General features: G+C 32.9%; 1 protein-coding gene and 1 long non-coding RNA gene across 3 annotated transcripts in view; both read right to left on the bottom strand.

The window, feature by feature from the left end:
- Window positions 1-15,000, bottom strand: part of TTLL5 (tubulin tyrosine ligase like 5) — a 270,134-nt gene that overhangs the window by 55,844 nt on the left and 199,290 nt on the right. The window lies entirely within an intron of this gene.
- LOC147032343 (uncharacterized) lies at window positions 13,526-14,993 on the bottom strand. Its single transcript, XR_015052049.1, has 4 exons — window positions 14,548-14,993; window positions 14,294-14,452; window positions 13,915-13,972; window positions 13,526-13,690 (listed from the first exon to the last, which is right to left on the bottom strand). It is a non-coding gene; the product is annotated as an uncharacterized LOC147032343 (long non-coding RNA).

Raw genomic sequence — 15,000 nt, 5'->3', positions numbered from 1 at the left:
AAAAACTGTTTTAAGCTTCTCTGATGCAAAACATATCCCTCTTTATCATAGAATGTTGTTAATAACTTTTCTGTTGATTTACCTTTAATATTAAAACTTTTATGATAATCACTTAACCATTCTTTCTTTGGAGTTTCTTTCTCACATGCAAAAGGAAGATCTTTATGCTTATTATGAAGATCACTCGGGTACCTCAAATCAACTTCAAAATAATAACCTTCTTCTTCGTCATTCAATTCCTCTTGAGAAGAAATAACAATATTCATCAAAGCCTTTTCATAATTCTTTTCTTCCACCCACTCTAATTTACCATAAGGTAGAGATTGAGACATTGCCCATCCATACAAATTATTAGCATCAAAATACATCAAATAATTACTATCTTTTTCACTATCATAATTTGGGAGATATTTATTATTTGCTTTAGCATATCTTTTTGAACATACTTGTGATATTCCACCTCTCTTGGACTTCTCAATCATCAAAAGCATATCCACATCACTGATTAAATCTATATCTTGTTTTGTCATTTTCAACATTGCACTCCAAGCTAAACCAGGAGCTGTGAAATAGTGGGCAGGATCTAATCCATAACAATTTTTATTATGACAGAGTGATCTAAAAGCTTCAAACACATCAGCTAACAATAAAACATCTGTTTTTAGATATAAATCGTGATATTCTCCAAGGTTCTTTATCTTAAATATTTTCCATATTTCTTGTGCGTGTTTATATTCCTTATCACTTATCTCTTCTTCATAAAGGTTATTATAGAAACTTTCTTTTGAAGGAAGTTGTGTTTCTTTAAATCTCATAAATGAATCCATATAATCATAAGGATAAATTCCCTTACTTGTAAGAATTTTCTCTTTACTTTGAATTTCATTCCTTGTTTGAATTTCCTCTCTCGTAAGAATTCCTTCTTTAATCAGAATTTCATCTTTAATCTGAATTTCCTCTTTAGTGAGAATTTCCTCTTTTGGAAAGAATGAATTAAGATTTGGAAAAGAGTCCGTGGAGCTTAGATTTGATGCGAGGTAGGCTAGTGGTGTTCCCATAAACTTGTAAGAATCTAGAAACCTAATACGAGTTATAGGTTTTGTGAATATCATTTTTGAAAATGAAATATACTTTTGACTTGTGTTTGTTATGGCAGAAATATTCCCTGGTGTTTTTGAAAGTTCATTTATAAATAGATGTGTATCATAGTTGGCGCTGTTGTGAAGAAAGACTGGAATAAAAGAAGGTAATTTATAATTAAGATTACAACAGGAATGAGCGGGACCTCTATATTTACCAGTAAGATGACAATGGCCTCTAACTTTAGACTCCTTAATTTCCCCCTCACAAATATGACAGATATTGTTCATTCTAAATTCTAATTTTTCTTCTTTGGTTAATTTCATCGGTTCATTTGTTTCTTTCATTAATTTAGTGAGTCTTATACAATCCTTTTCTAATCGTTTTACAAACTCTTGTGAAGCATTTTTTCCACGATAATGTTCAAGTTTGTTATACTTTTCTCCAACAGATGATTTGATATAATAACAGAAACCACAAGGAATATGTTTTTGATATTTATTTGTATATGGTTCTTTTGGATTAGGAGAAGCAGTATTTATCTTTTTAAGGATACACTCAAAATCAGCGTATATCACAAATGGGTGCATGATAGATTTATTATAATCTTCAAAAGAAATCTTTTCACCAGGTTTAGGCATTGTAATTACAGCTGATTTATGATTACTACAATATTTTGAATGTTGTTCTAATCGTTCTTTTGTATGAAATGAATTAAGACATCGCTTACAAGGATATATTTTGTTTGCTGTTCTGAATACCTGAGAAGAGATTAATCTTGATAAATTATTGATGTATGTGTAATGTGAATTCTTTCCAACACTAAAATATAAAAGATCAATGTGTGTTTCTTCATTTTTATAGTTGTTTGAAATTTTTAATATTTGAACTTTGTTTGTATCCGTTAATCCATATACATTAATAGAAAGATTATTCTTTTTCTCAAATTTAGGAATATCTGTTAGTGGCATTGGGAATTTAAAATCTTTAATGTCCAAGGTATTCTCATATTTCATATATTGTTTTACTCTTTCTGAATTACATTTTGGTGGATGTAAGTGAGCAAGAACAGACCAGAGAAAACATTTATTATCATTGTTCTTAATATTAACAACTGCCTTCTTTAGTTTTATTTCTTTTGGTAATTCAATATAAGAAGAAGCTTTAAGAGGGTTTGATTTTAGAATGTGTATATCTAAAAAGATGATTTTTTTAATATTGAATCCACTTCCTACCACTGTATTATCAACATCCTCCTCTTGTCTTGATAGTTCTTCATAAACCCCACTATTCAAAAAATCTTGAAATGATGTTATAAAATGAAGATCTGTTCTCATATAAGGAGTTTGTTCTTCATCTTGTCTTTTCATATTCATTTTCACTCCCATATAAAACTTTAAAGTTTTCATTTCTTTTAATGTCTTTTTAATAAATTTTTCAACATCGGGTTTCACTATTTCAATTGATTCAGCTATTGATGATGGACCGGGTTCTCCAAATTGAAAAATCCTTATTTTTATATGCCCTTTAAATGCCTCATCAGTGTTTTTAATATAATAGTCTCCCTTTACTTTAAACTCATTTTTCTTGTGTTTTTGTGATTGAAGATGTTGATTATAACTACTCTTCAAAACATCCTTTGAACAGATATCACAATGTTTTTTCTTTCCAACTCAAGAGGAGATATTTGATGAAATAGATTAAATGTGTGTTTGTTGGTTCGGAGGTGTTTTCTATAATGTTTATATTCGTGATTACAAACATCGCAGTACGTTGTATTCACCATATTTATAGAATAAAACTTTGCTTAAACTAAAATTTTCTTGATGAAAATTTCGTTTAATTTATAGGTGAATCTGTGCTTAAAAACATTTTATCCTCCAACTTTTTCACTTAATAAATACAATGTTTCAAGACACAAAAGACAAGTTTCAATCAATCTCTTCATCTGTTAAAGATACTGAGAAATATGTCAAGGATGTAAAATTGAACAAAGATAAATATAACAACTATTGGATAAAAACTATTATGGTAAATAATATGAGTTCTTCAATTTCCTTCAGTGGAAGGGCTTTTAGTATACCTGGTAGAACATCAATTAAAGTATCTCTAACAAAAGTTTCTCCTCTCCTTCTAGTAATATATTCAAAACTAGAAAAAGCAATGAAACAAGAAAAAGTATCAAAGAACAAAAACCTTATGGATGAAGCTTTAGAAAGAAAAGATAAGACCATCTGTAATATGCAAGGAGAAATTTGTATTTTTTTCAACAACCCTAAAGATGTAAATCTTGATGAAATAAAGGATGTTAATATATCAGGTGAAATGACATTTCGTTCAATAGTAGTTAACGATAATTTTAAAATTACCTTTAATATAAAAAATGTTGTCGTTGAATCTGATAATGAAAAAAGTATATCGATATCGATGGTAATATACAACTGAAAGTATAGATGAATTTCAGTTTAAGTAAAGTTTTACTTTATAAATATGCTAGACTTTCCTGATTCTCCATATGACAAATTTGAGAATTGTCCTGCGTGTGAAAGACAGGGATTAAACACAGAGTCAAAAAGCTAGAAAAAATGTATATTCTGTGATTATCTTCTAATTAATGATAATAAAAAATATAAAAAGGAAAATAATTCTTTTAGATTTACACCAAAAATGAATTACTTTACAAGATTGATTAGAGAAATGAATGTAAAGTATGAGGATGATAACACACCTTTCCTTACAAGGGAAGAAACTGAACGTATAAGAGAAATGTTCAAAGGATTGTTGTTGTATATTATTCATGGATGTAATTTTCAGGGAAATATCAACACAAGATATTGTATAAATAAAATAATGGATTATCTTGAAATTAAACCTGAACTTAGGATAAAATATAGAGTTTCTAAAAAAGCCAATAATAAATTAAATAACCTGTTTTTCAAATATATAAATGAATGATTTTTTACCTATTTGGGAAAATAAGATAAAATTTAACAACCATAAAAATCTCCCAAATTCATTAAGATGTCTCATAGTTGGTTCAAGTGGATGTGGAAAAACCTGCTTACTTTTAAAAATGCTCCTCACTCCCAACTTTTTAGATTATGACAATTTAATAATTTTCACAAAGTCGAGTTTTCAACCAGAGTATCAACTACTCTCACAAGGTTTTAATGCTGGTCTTCAAAAAGAAGATATAATCGGTTTATTTAAACGTCAAAAAACCTAAATGATTATAACATTGAAGATATAATTCAACTATTTTGTGATACACAGAGATGTAAAAAGAAATCAAATCCTATAACTTGTATTCTTAGTGATAATACGGATGATATACCGTCTCCCAAGATTTGGATAAATCAAAAAAGAACCTCGTTATCTTTGATGATTGTGTTAATGAGAGAAACCAAACGGTAATGGACAGCTACTACACAAGAGGGAGACATTCTTCTTGTAATTGTATTTATCTTAGTCAATCGTACTTTCAACTTCCTCGTCGTTCCATCAGAAACAATGCTAATACTTTTATTTTATTCAAGTTAAATTCAATAGATATCAATAATTTTTGGAGAGATAATTGTTCTACATTATGTAGTAAAAAGAAATTTGAGGATTATATGAAGCACACGACTGAAAAATATAAATATATTGTTGTGAAACAAGATGAGATATTAAGGGATATATTTTTTGTTTTATAAACAATTACATATATAAATGACAACTATTATTATAAATCTTGTGGGTAAATCTGCTTCTGGAAAAAACTTTCATAAATCAAGGTTCTTGTGTAGTACAAATGAGAATATTGTAAATTTACTTAAAAACACCCCGTGATACGCATTGTATCAACAACAACTAGAGCAATAAGACCTGGAGAAGTAAAAGGTGAAGATTATCACTATATTTCAGTGGAGGAACATATGCGATTGAGGAATGAAGGTCAAATGTTTGAGGAGGTTTCTCTTGGTACAACAAAATATTCACATTGTAAGAGTGAGTTAAGGAAACTAAAATCTGGTGGTGTTGGGATATTAGAAACTAATCCAGAAGGAACGAGACAAATTATTAAACATCTGAGTGGAGTGAAGATTTTATCATTCGGTTTTGATGTTGATGAAGAAACTCAACGCAAACGTATGAAAAGCAGAGATGCAAGTATTAGTGAAGAAGAAATTACAACTCGCATTAATGTTAATAAAGAATTTGATGAAATATTTAAAGAAAAGGATTTATTTGAACACATCTACTTGAATGATGAAGAAAAGGAAAATTTCCCTGTTGATCTTTACAATTCATTAAATGATATTTTACAATAAATAAATGGATGTAAAAGAAAGAGCAAGAAGATTTAAGGAACATCAAGAGTTGGTTTCAAAAGTTGTAAAACAACAGGAAGACATAAAGAAGAAACGCAGACAGAAACTAACGGGCGAAGAAGCATTTGAAAGAAAACAAGAGAAATTTTTTAAACCACTTTTAAAAACTTCCCAAGAAAAATGAAAGATGTTTCCACAGTTCCCACAGTAGAATATACTCCCAGAAAGCTCCAAATGTTAAAAGATTTCAGTCAAATGACGGAGGAAGAATTAGAGCATATTGGAGAATTAGAACATGATGAAGGTTTATTTCAACAACTGGAAGAGATTAATCAACCCCTGATTATATTGTGAATGCTGTTCAAAACAATGAATATTCAGCGGATTCAAAAACCAAAGCAGGACTCATTCCAACAGAACAACCAGCAATATTTCATCTTGTTCAAGAAAAGGTATTGATATTTAATGATGAATTAAGGTTCTTAAGTTCTGCTCAACCCCCTGTTAAACTAACTCCGAGATTAATGTTTCTTCTCACAAAAGATGGAAGACAAGGTTCAACTGTGAAGGATGAATCAAAGTATATTGATAAACCATTGGATATGGAAAATAATGATGATAGAGTATATATTGATTTGCTGAACACTCTAAATTATAAGGTTATTCTTTCTGGTAAAAGTAGGAAGAATGAGAAGGAGAAACACATTATTCAGGCTTTAAGTATCCTTGGTTCAGGTGTTAGTTTTCTTCCAAATGACCCATCGCAATTAGTTAATAGACTGTTATTGTTGTTAGGCAGTAAGAAGGCTGGAAATAACAATTGTTTTAATGAAGCATCAGCCATTTTAGACCAGTTGATGAACATGAAAATAATTAATAAATATCAATATAAAGACATTTTATCTCATATTAAATAAGATGAGAAGCACAATCCTTAGTTTCAATTTCACAACAAGCGACCACACATCTTCATTCCCATACCCACTACAACTTGACACAACAAAAGAATATGAGGCATCTTTATTGTCCATGGAAACTTATAATACCTTATTTAATATAACTGATAAAAATGACAAGTTTAGTTATAATCCCGGAAGTGGATACAAAACGATAACAGTCTCACCCGGAGCATATGAGATTTCTCAAATATCTTCCGAAATTGCTCGTCTTATGAAAGAACAGGGTGATGAACCAAAAAATATTGTTATAAACATTCAAAAACATACTTCAAAATCAACGATTAAAGTTAAAAATAACTACAAGGTTGATTTCACAATTGATAATTCATTTAGAGAGTTATTGGGTTTCTCCTCAAAAAAGATTGAAACTAATGGGACGTTTTACAGTGATAATGTCATTCAAATATCCTCAGGAATAAATTCGGTGTTAATTCACTGTGATTTGATTGATGGTGCTTATAATGATGGAAAAAAACAAATACAATATTTTCATTCAGTGCATACTCAACCCCAATTGGTTATAAATTCAATATGGAACCCAAAAATTTGGTTTATCTACCTGTGTCAGGAAAAACCATACACAGAGTAAATTTTAGGATAACTGACCAAGATAATCGTGTGATTTCTTTTAATGGAGAAGTTATATCTATCAGAATTCACCTACGTGAAGTTTTCCAATAAATAAATACGATGGTTATTGTGAGGAAACACGAGTTGGGAAAATATAAAATAATTACAGGGGATGGGATGTTCCTTTCCCCATACTACAAGGGTGAAGGTATGTATCTTGGTAGAGGATACTATAAACCTAAGAGACAAAGGGGTGTTGGACATCAATTTAGAGGAGATGGGATAATTGATACTCTCATGGGTATTGGTTCAACTATTCTTAAACATAAAGATCTAATTGGTTCAACTGCTTCTGCTGTGGGAAATGTAGCAGGTGCTGTAAAGAGTATAAAAGATGCTCAGAAGGAATCTCATAAATTACAAGCAATAAAAGAAATTAAGAAAGGCAAAACTCAGTTGTCCCCCAAGAACGACAGAAAATAATTCAAATACTTGGATCAGGGTTTCAAAAGTTTTAACATCTTTTTTCCTAAATAAATACAAGTATGGAAGCAATTGATAGTATCTATGATTTGGATGATACTATTATTATCTCAAACTCCACTAAAAAAGAAGATTACTTCAAGGTAAATGCAATAACTGGAACAGACTGGAATACGAATGGTACAAAAAGTTTTGAAATAAATAATCAACAAACCTATTTGAATCTCTCTGAAAGTTTCTTGTTGTGTAAATTTAAATTCACTAAAGCTGGGAATAACACAAACGCTACACTTGTAAATGATTTCTTCTGGAAAATGTTTGATAGTGTGCGTTTGTATATTGGAACACAAGAAGTTGAAGCGGTTGATTATGTCTCTGCTGTATCTGAAATGATAAAATTTACACTCTATACATTCAGTGATAGAATGGGAAAGGGGTCTGTCGAAGGTTTTATTCCTGATATGTCAACGGGAACAAACACAGACCCTGGATATATTCAAAGGAAAGGAGCGTATAATGATGATACAAAAGCAGAAAATAGTTTTACTGTGGCGGTTCCTCTTAAAGGTATATTTGGATTTTGTGATCATGATAAAGTTCTGTATGGTCTTAAAATTAGATTTCAACTACAAAGGAATGATAATGAAAATAGATTGCTTTTTGGTGTTGGTAATGCTTTTAGTGATCAGAATAAATTTGTAATTGAGGAGATGAGTTGGTATATCAGTGAATATACTCCTAATCTTAAAACAGAAGAGATGTTGAATCGAAGACTTAACTCAAAGAAACCACTCAGTGTATCATACCTCAAAAGAAGATGTCAACACGTTAAACTCAATCAAACTACTTACACGTGGAATTTGGGTGTTCTGGAAGGAAAGCCACGATATCTGTGGATCATTTTTAAAAAGCCAGATGGTGATACTGCGACTGATAAGAATAATGCATTGAGTGATAATGCTAAGGTGAAACAACTTCGCGTTTCTCTAGATGGAACATTTTATCCACGAGATAGATTGGAAATTAATTGGGAAAAAAATGATTTTGCTGAAGCATACAAGTCTTACCAAAAGGTGTGTGAAAGTAATGGAAATAAAGAACCTATTTTGGATATGACAGCATTTAAAAGTTTGTATACAATCTATGCGTTTGACCTGAGCGCGCAAAAGGAAACTATAAAGTCTAATCGAGTGGATACTTCCCTATACATTGAAAGAGGAGAGAGTGAAGAAGTTGATACATATTGTTTGCTTTTGGAAGAAACAGAATTGCAGATTAATACAGATAATGGTGTGATGATTAGTCTCACATAATTTTTTGTTAAATAAATGAGTGGTAAAGTACCAACTGGGGTATATGTTAATCAAATCAATCTTCATAAACTATCATCTTGTGTTCAAAATCAAAAGCCTTGTACGATTAACGTTAATACAATTCAGAGAAAAGGAGCAGTAAGAATTGATGTTTTGCTCACAAGAGAACAGGTTAAAATCTTGAATGACACTGGCTCACTTAAAATTAAAATGACAAAACCAATGTTGAAAAAATATTCATTAAGAGAGATGAGTGGAGGATTTCTCCCATTTCTAATTCCTTTATTTGCTGGTTTAAGTGCGGTTGGAGCATTGACGGGTGGTATTTCAACAGCGGTGAAAACTGCCAACGAAAGGAAGGCTCAACTCCAGGCTCAAAAAGAATTGGAAAGACATAACAAAGAGTTGGAGAAACAAATTAGTGGAAGTGGTGTAATTGTAGATTTTGCTGAAAAACTTGAAGGTCTGCCTGATAAAGCGAGATTGTTAGTTGGAGATATGCTTTCTTCTATTGCACAAGCAGGTGTAAAATTAACGAAAAGAGGTAATGGATTATATCTTTCTAATAAATAAATGAGCATTGATGAGTGGTTGGAAAAATTTGGAAAGAATACAACATCAAATTTACAACTTGTCAAATATTGTAAGAAATTAAAAATTCATAATGTGGTTATTTGTATGAGAGATGAATTAACAAATGTGCCGAAACATACAAAGAATATTATTATGAACTTAGAAGATAATAATGGGAACGGTTCTCATTGGGTTTGTATTTTTAACAGTCAAGACAAATATTATTTTGATAGTTTTGGTCTTCCACCACCTGTTGAAGTTATAAAATTCTTACAGAATGGTGTTTATCAAACATTTCAAGTCCAAGAATTAAATTCCAAGTGTTGTGGTCAATTATGTCTATATGTGTTATTTCAACTCAACAAAAATAAAAAATTTAATGATATTATTTTTAATCTAATATAAATGACTTATGTTGGTAAAGATGGTTCTATCTTTGGTGTATCTCAAGAACTGGATATTGATTTATCAAATTATTACACAAAGGCACAGGCTGAACGACATAAATATAATATAACCAAAAATATTAACATGAAAAATGCTTTTAAATTAAAAAATTATCCAAGCCCGACTGACGCGAATGACTTGGTGAGATTAAGCGATTTATCACAATATATATCCTTAAATAAAACGGCTGTGTATTCCAAAGATACAGAAGTGTTGATATTATCTCCAGGTCATACAGAATTCACAGTTCGAATTAAAATAAATTTTTATAAAGAAGGGCGTATCGTTTGTATGAGAATAGAACAATGGGGTATGATATGAATGATTTAGGGTATAATTGGTCATTTAAAATTAACCTCGAAGACCTGGAACAATTAAATCAGTCTCGTAAGGAAGAATATTATCCACTTGGTATCGAGAATGAGTTTTGTGGGTCCACGATTAGTAAACAACAAATAAAAGAATTTAATAAGGGTAAATATAATAATGGTTTTGCCCTTGTTTATCTCATGAAAACAGAAAAAACAGGATTATATATAATAAGTAAGGAAATACAAAATGATTTAACTATGGGAAGATGGGGAGGTGTTTCGTGCCATAATATTATTCTAACATATATTTCTAATACATAAATGACAGCAAGAAGGCTTCAAGAAAATTATCATTTCTGTGTCCAAGCATACCTTCAAGAAAAGGGTATTCGGTATTTTAATAAATATGTTCTACAACATAAGAATGAGGTATTTTCAATAAAAGATTGGCATTATGCTGATGTTGATAAACCGACAACTTTAGATTTAATTAGAATGTTAAATAATGAAAAAATTATAAAGTTAAGAAAAGGTAAGGCTCTTTTAGAAATTCAAAAGAAATTTTATTGGTTTCCTGTTGTAAAAAATTATTTTCGATGCAGGAATAACAAGAAATCCTGATGAATATATGTATAATATTCTATGGGGTGTAAACGATTCAAGGATAGTAAGGGATGAGGAAGGAGTTGAAGAAGAGAGGGAAGAGGAGGAAAAGGAGAATGAGGAGAGGGAGAAGAAAGAGAAGGAGGAAAAGGAGAAGAAAGAGAAGGAGGAAAAAGAGAAGAGAGAGAAGGAGGAGAGGGAGAAGAAAGAGAAGGAGGAAAAAGAGAAGAGAGAGAGGGAGGAGAGGGAGGAAAGAGCGAGACAAAATAAATATCAAAATATGGAAACCAGTGAGATTCAAAAGATTGGCGGTATTACAGAAAATAACTCAACCCACCGAGGAGGAAAACAAAGAATTGACAAGTCTATTTGCAATATTTTCTTCAAGACTATTGACATCGTCAAGCTATTCATTTTAATTCAAGTTTTTTCTTAAATAAATGGAGGAGAGAGTGAAGGCATTTCTTAGGATTCTTTATGTTTTAAAAATTAAGATTCAAATGTGCATGTTGGAAACTAAAAGGTTTTTGCACTCTGCAGGACTTTTTCACATAAATAAATGAGTTATTGTCTCAAATGTAAAAAGAAAACTAATACTAAAAATATTTCATATATTAAAAGTAAAAATAACAGGGTTATCCAAAAAGGTATATGTTCGGTGTGTGGTTCAAAAAAAAAATCAATTTATCTCCAAACACAAACTCGGAGGAGATATACAAAAGTTTTTATCAGGAAGTAAATTTACAACTACTGGAATACCAGGGAATTACATCTTCCAGGGTATTCTTTCTGTGGTCCAGGCACAAACTTGGATAAAAGATTAGATGAGGCAGACAATCCTAAATCCTGGAGTAAACCAATCAATAGAGTTGATGAAGTGTGCATGAGACACGATATTGATTATGGGAATACCACAACGTTGGAAGAAAAAGCATGAAGCCGATAGAGAAATGTTGTATAATTTGTCTCTGATACAAAATCCAACCTTGAGAGAAAAAGTTGATAGGTTCATCGTGAAGAAGATGATTAGTGCTAAATTGAAACTTGGACTTGGAAATTCAAAAAACTCATAGGCTCTAATGATGCCATTAAGACTGAAGAGCAATTAGCTGATGAATTACATAAACCAATATTCACAAAGTTTCAGAGAAGGAAAGTTTATTCCAAGGAAGTTGATTATATCTGGTCTGCTGATTTGATTGAACTCAATAATGATAAGGGGTACAAGTATGCTTTAACCGTTATTGATTTGAGGAGTAGATATGCGTGGGTTGTCCCTTTAAAAAACAAAACAGGTAATACTCTTATGTTAGCTTTTCAACAGATATTTAATAAAAGTAAGAGAAAACCTAAAAAATTGTGGACTGATGAGGGTAGAGAGTTTTATAACAAGACATTTATGAATTTTCTAAAAAATAACAGTATTACATTATACAGTACCTTTAATGAAGGGAAGGCAGTTGTTGTTGAACGTTTTAATCGTACCTTAAAAAGAGAGACTATATAAAAAATTCACACAACTCGGTTCACAACAATGGTTATCTTTTATTCAGGATATTGTGGATAAGTATAATGACACGATTCACACGTCAACGAATATGAAGCCATCAGAAACATTTACAAAATTAAAATATGAAAAAGAGATTAATGTCAGAAAACCTAAGTTCAAAGTTGGTGATATCGTAAGAATATATAGGTGGAAATCTCATTTTGAAAAGGGTTTTACTGAACGATGGACGAAAGAACTTTTTAAAATTGTTGATGTAATAGATACAGTTCCTTGGACTTATAAAATATATGATTTGGAAGGGGAAGAGATTTTAGGTTCATTTTATTCACAGGAATTACAAAAGACAAAGATAAATTGAAATTTTTTGACTCCGCCCCTTTTTGACTCCACCCACACAAGCCCCACCCACACAAACCCCACACAAACCCCACACAAACCCCACACAAACCCCACCACACACAAACCCCACACAAGCTCCAATAAATTGAAATTTTTTGACTCCGCCCCTTTTTGACTCCACCCACACAAGCCCCACCCACACAAACCCCACACAAACCACACACAAACCCCACACAAGCTCCACACAAGCTCCACACAAGCTCCACACAAGCTCCACACAAGCTCCACACACACAAGCTCCACCCATATTCACATAATTAGTGATTAGTTAATTAGTTCCCCCACACACAACATGTTTATTTAATTAAAAAATTATCCACCCATCCACACAAGCTCCACTCATCCACCCATCCACCCATCTCTCCACCCATCCATTGATCCACACAAACCTCATCCACATTCGCCCCTCCCACATAAGCTCCACTCACATAAACCCCTGCCCACATAAACCCTACCCACATCAACCCCTCCCACATAAGTCCTGTCTACACAAGCTCCACACAAAAACTCCACACACATAAACCCTGTCCACATAAACCCCTCCCACACAAGCTCCACCCACATAAACACCGCCCACACACATGCCGACCACACAAGACCCACCGAAGCCCCGCCCACATAAGCCCCACCCACATAAACCCCTCCCACACAAGCTCCACCCACATAAACCCCGCACACACACCCCGACCACACAAGCTCCTCCGAGGCCCCGCCCACATAAAACCCTCCCACACAATCCCCACCCACCCAAGCCCCACCCTCACCCCGCTCACACAAGCCCCACCGAAGCTCCGCCCACACAAGCCCCTCCCACACAAGCCCCACCCCCTCATCCCCCTGTGCGCCCCACCTTTGACCCACCACCTCCCTCATCCCACCCCCACCCTTCCCCACACACACACATGGGGAGGGGAGGGATGGGATGAGGGGTGATGGGTCATTGGGGGGCGCACCTACCCTCCCTTCATGTTTTGATCCTCTTCTTGTAATTCAGAATCAAGTAATTGTATACAAAACAAATATAATTTATTAATATTGAAAATATTAAATATTCATTTGCGAGAATGTATAATCTTTCCCAGCAATCTTCTCCAGATGTCTTGTGATTTCGAAACTCAGACACCATATTCTGTTTTGAAACAAAAAGTGGATAATAATTACATGGTAATATGAGTAAGCCTCGTTGACCACTGAATTAACACACCAGGAGGCCGACTCAGCCTGTCATCCTTTCAAGGTCAATAAAATTAATTCCAGTGTACTGACAAAACCGCGTTCAAACTAATAATGCAACCAACATTAGACGACATTCTAAAGAGAGAGTGATATTAATAATAATTCAGAAATATTTACCTCCAGAAAATCATGTGTTGTACAAGATTGCTTCAACAGCTGATGTTGTGCGATAGTGCTGAAAAAAAAAAAAAATAAGTCAAGGGTATAGATGAAGAGACAGACAGACAGGGAAAGCAACACACACACACACACGCACACACACACACACACACACACGCACACACACACACACACACACACATAGACACACATAGACACACGCACACACGCACACACACACACACACACACACACACATAGACACACATAGACACACGTGTCTCACCATTGGTTTAATTCATTCGAGATCAGAGACCGGTCATTATAAATCATTGATCTCTTCAATAAGAGCAGAGAGAGGTAGGTAGGAAGACAGACACACACACACGTGTCTCACCATTGGTTTAATTCCTTCGAGATGATAGGACGTGATAAGACTTCGTGCCACTCATTGAAAATGTCTTTCAATTCTCTTCTAAAATCATTGATCTCTTCAATAAGAGTATTAATTTCATGAACCACGTCGTGATACGTAAACTCAATTTCTTCCAATGCCCTGTCAGGGAAAAAAATATATATATATCAGAATTATCATGATTTAATTAATAATCATTTGCTTCATCGTTCAAAGAGAAAACCAAACAAACTTACCAACTCTGTAGTAAGCTTTTGCCTTCATCGGAAGAGAGATCATCCATGTCTCAGTTGTAAAAATGAAAATCCCGTCTGGCAGAAACTTTGTCTGGTGAATCACTTATAAGGCTTACAATGAGAAAATTCCCGAAACATTGGGTGCGGCCACAGGAAATGACAGCTTGGAAAATAACTGGGCGATTGTATGAATCATTTACAAAACATACTTAAAATGGTTTCGATTCAAATGTTTTCAGTTCGTGTTCTGAGATAAAATATAAACACGAGACCTTGTCTCACAGAATAGTTCCTATTTTTTCACAGCATGACTGTCTAAAACCACACAGCACGACCGTGTCAAAAAACACTTCCTCATTTTCACGGCATGAACTGAAAACATTTGAAACAAAACTTTTTTTATGGCGTGGTTTATACACAAAAATGATTTGCAACTCGGGCGGTGGTCAGATG

The sequence above is a fragment of the Eptatretus burgeri genome, chromosome 2 (assembly GCF_056783735.1).
Source record: "Eptatretus burgeri isolate ZD-2024b chromosome 2, Ebu_testis_v1, whole genome shotgun sequence".
In the NCBI taxonomy this organism is placed as follows: Eukaryota; Metazoa; Chordata; class Myxini; order Myxiniformes; family Myxinidae; genus Eptatretus; species Eptatretus burgeri.
The sequence above is the reverse complement of the archived record's forward strand: the minus strand, read 5'-3'. Positions and strand labels throughout refer to the sequence as shown.